Source organism: Cebus imitator, unplaced genomic scaffold (genome assembly GCF_001604975.1).
Source record: "Cebus imitator isolate Cc_AM_T3 unplaced genomic scaffold, Cebus_imitator-1.0 Scaffold120, whole genome shotgun sequence".
Lineage (NCBI taxonomy): Eukaryota > Metazoa > Chordata > Mammalia > Primates > Cebidae > Cebus > Cebus imitator.
In genome coordinates this window covers 5,701,934-5,706,163 of record NW_016107435.1, presented here as the reverse complement: position 1 = coordinate 5,706,163, position 4,230 = coordinate 5,701,934, and positions in this window count along the sequence as shown.

Here is a 4,230-nt window from a genome sequence, read left to right as displayed (position 1 = left end):
TCTTCCTCCATCTCTTTATTTTGAGCCTTTGTGTATCCTTGCATGTGAGATGGGTTTCCTTGATACAGCACACCGATTGGTTTTGGCTTTTTATCCAATTTGTCAGTCTGTGTCTTTTGATTGGGGCATTTATCCCATTTACATTTAGGGTTGATGTTGTTATGTGTGGATTTGATAGTGCCATTTTGATGCTAGCTGGCTGTTTTGCCCATTAGTTGGTGCAGTTTCTTCATTGTGTCGATGCTCTTTACCGTTTGGTATGTTTTTGGAGTGGCTGGTACTGGTTGTTCCTTTCTATGTTTAGTGCTTCTTTCAGGAGCTCTTGTCAAGCAGGCCTGGTGGTGATGAAATCTCTGAGTAATTGCTTGTTCATAAAGGATTTTATTTCTTCTTCGCTTATGAACTTAGTTTGGCTGGATATGAAATTCTGGGTTGAAAGTCCTTTTCTCTACGGATGTTGAATATTGGCCCCCACTTTCTTCTGGCTTGTAGGGTTTCTGTTGAGAGATCTGCTGCGAGTCTGATGGGCTTCCCTTTGTGAGTAGCCCGACTTTTTTATCTGGTGTCCTTAGCATCTTCTCCTTCATTTCAACCCTGGCGAATCTGACGATTATGTGCCTTGGGGTTGCTCTTCTTGAGGAATATCTTTGTGGTGTTCTCTGTATTTCCTGGAGTTGAATATTGGCCTACCTTTTTAGGTTGGGGAAGTTTTCCTGGATGGTATCCTGAAGAGTATTTTCCAGCTTGGGCTCATTCTTTTTGTCACATTCAGGTACACCTATCAATTGTAGATTAGATCTTTTCACATAGTCCCACATTTCTTGGAGACTTTGTTCTTTCTTTCTTACCATTTTTTCTCTCTTGTTGTTTTCTCATTTTGTTTTATTGAGTTCATCTTCGATATCTGATATTCTTTGTTCTGTTTCATCAATTCGATTGTTGAAACTTGTATATGCTTCACGACGTTCTTGTGTTTTTCAGCTCCATCAATTCACTTATATTCCTCTATGTTGTCGATTCTTATTACCATTTTGTGAAATCTTTTTTTAGGTTCTTGGTTTCTTTCCATTGGGTTAGACCATGTTCTTTTAGTTCACAGAAGTTTCTTATTACCCACCTTCTGAAGTCTTATTCTGTCATTTCATAACACTCATTCTCCATCCAGCCTTTTTCCCTTGCTGGTCAGGAGTTGTGATCCGTTGCTGGAGGAGAGGTGTTCTGATTTTGGCTGTTCTCATCCTTTTTGGGTTGGTTTCTTCCCATGTTTGTGGATTTAACCACCTGTTGTCTTTGTAGTTGCTGACTTTCAGATTGGGTCTCTCGGTGAACTTCCAGTTTGTGGATGATGAATTCATTTCTGTTTCTTTGTTTTCCTTCTAACAGTCTGGCCTCCCTGCTGTAGGTCTGCTGAGGTTCACTCCAGGCCCTGCTTGCCTGGGGTTCACCTGCAGCAGCTGCTGAACAGCAAGGGTTGTTACCAGTTTTCTTCTTCTGCTATCTTTGTCCCAGAAGGATACCTGCCAAATGTCAGTCTGAGCTCTCCTTTATGAGGTGACTCTTTGGACATAGGGGTCAGGGAGCTGCTTGAGGACATATTCTGTCCTTTATTGGAGCTCTAGTGCTGAGCTGTGAGCTTGCTGTTCATTCAGAGTTGCTGGGCAGGTACGTTTAGGTCTGCTGCAGTAGAACTCATAAACTCCTTTTTTTTTTTTTTTTTCCCCCCCGGGTGTTCTGTCCCAAGGAGTTAGGGCTTTATTTATGAGTTTCCATTGTGCTGCTGCCTTTTTTTTTTTTTCAGGGCTTCCCTGCCCATAATGGAGGCAGCCTAGTCATTGTCTGTCTGCAGTGGCTTTGCTCAGCTGCTGTGGGCTCCACCTGGCTGCCGTGTGATCTTCCCTGCTGTCCTGTTTATATGGGTGTATTTAGAAGTGCCTCGCCAATGGTGGCCCGCCTCTGTAATGGTGACTCTCTCTGTAATGGCAGGTTGCCTCGGCAACGGCAGGCTGCCTCAGGAATGGCGGGCTACCTCCGTAGTGGTGGAGTGTCTCGGTAATGGCTGATGCCCCTCCCCCACAGAGTGGACTGTCCCAGCTTCAGCTGTGTTTGCTGAGAAACTCTCAACCCAGAGCATTTTCAATTGCTTTTTTTTTTTGTGGTGGTGGGTGTAGCCGAGCCTGATCACGTGACTCCCTGACTCAGAGTCTTTTTATTTTTTTTTAGTTGAACAGTTGACTCTCTCCCAGTTGTTCCAGTCGCCTGTTGAAAAGGCACCGGGATCTGTGTGATTTACCGTGCAGCAACTCACTGCTCCGGCTGAAACAGCGGCGCTGAGATTCCTGGCTGTTTTTTTGCCCAGGAATCTCCTGGCCTGGCTCCTTGTTTCAGTTTGTTTTTAAATCGGATGAATGGGTGATCTGCCTTCCTGAGTCTCCATCACCAGCTAAAAAGGGCACTCAGACCAGTGTATTTTGTACGGAGAACCACTATGCTAGGGTGCCAGGAAGCAGTCGCGCTGGCAAAAACAGCCATGCTGGCCAGAACAGCCACCCTGGTGACCCGTGGTGCTTCTTCACCTGGGAATCTCCTGGTCTGTGGGCAATAAAAATCCGTCTGGAAATGTGGCGTCCACTCACACTCTGCACTTTCACTGAGAGCTGCAATCCTGATCTGTTCCTAGTCATCCATCTTGGGTCCTCCTCCAAGATGTAATTTTCATCCTCCCTTCCCACTTTCCTTGTTTCCCTTTGCACTCACTGCTCCCTTGCCCCACCCCCTGCCATACCTAACTGGCATTAGGCAAATGGTAATCTGCTTTCTGACATTACAGATTAGTATGGCCTGTTCTAGAACTTCACATAAGTAGAATCCTACAGGGTCTTTTCGATGAGCAAAATATGTTTGAGATTTATTTATCTATATTGGTGCTTGTATCAGTATTTGTTTTTGACTGAGGAGTATCCCACAATTGGTTTGTCCAGCCGTCTGCCCATTAGTGTTATGTGTCAACATGACCAGGCTATCAACCCAGTTATTCAAGAAAATATTAATCTGTGTGTTGCTATCAAGGTAATCGACCCCAGGAACAGAAGTGAGGTTTTCTTGAAGTCCTGTCTGGGGACTGCAGCTTCAGCTCCTCTCCAGCTTCCAAGCTGCTCTTCCTGATAGCCTGCCCTACAGATCACAGACTCTCCTGGTCGGTCCTAATAATCACATGAGACAATTCTTTGCAGTAAGTGCTGACAGATAGACTTGTTGGTGAACGTTTGGGAACTTTCCAGTGTTAAACAATTGTGAATAAAATGGCTATGAATATTTGAGAGCAAGCCTTTGTGTGTATGTTTTAACTTTCCTTGGGTAAACACCTAGGAGTGGAATTGCTGGATATATGGTAAATATATGTTAAGCTTTTATATCAAACTGCAAAACTACTTTGACATAGTGTACCCTTTTATTTTTAATATTTGACACAGATTGTCACTCTGCTGCCCAGGCTGGAGTGCAGTGGCATGATCACGGTTCACTGTAGCCTTGACCTCCCTGGGCTCAGGTGATATTCTCACCTCAGCCTCCCTTTTAGCTGGGACTACAGGCATGCACCCCCACAGCTGGCTATGCTGTACCATTTTACATTTCTACATACAGTGTCTAAGAATTCTAATTGTTCTACATCTTTGCCAATGGTTGGCATTCAGTGTTCTTAGTTCTAGCCATTTTAGTGGATGTATAGTGGCATTTCATTGTGGGTTTTATTTCCATTTTCTTGGTGACAAGTGATTTTGAGCTGCTTTTCAAGGTGATTACTGGTCATTTGTCGATCTTATTTTACAAAATGTATGTTCAATTATTTTTTCCATTTTAAAGTTGGGTTATTCTTATTGAGGTTTCTTTCTTCTTCCTCTTCTTTTCTTCTTCTTTTTTTAGAACAAGGTTTTGCTCTGTTACCTAGACTGCAGAGCTCTGGTACCATCATGGCTTACTGGAGGCTCTGCCTCCCTGGCTCAAGTGATCTTCCCACTTCAGCCTCCCAAGTAGCTGGGATTACAGGAATTCACCACCATGCTTGGCTATTAACTAATTATTATTATTATTATTATTTTGTAGAGATGAGGTCTCACTATATTGCCCAGGCTGGTCTTGAACTCCTGAGCTCAAGGAATCCTCCTATCTTGGCCTCCCAAAGTGCTAGGATTACAGGCATGAGCTATTGCACCTGGCCCTTCTTTTTTTTTT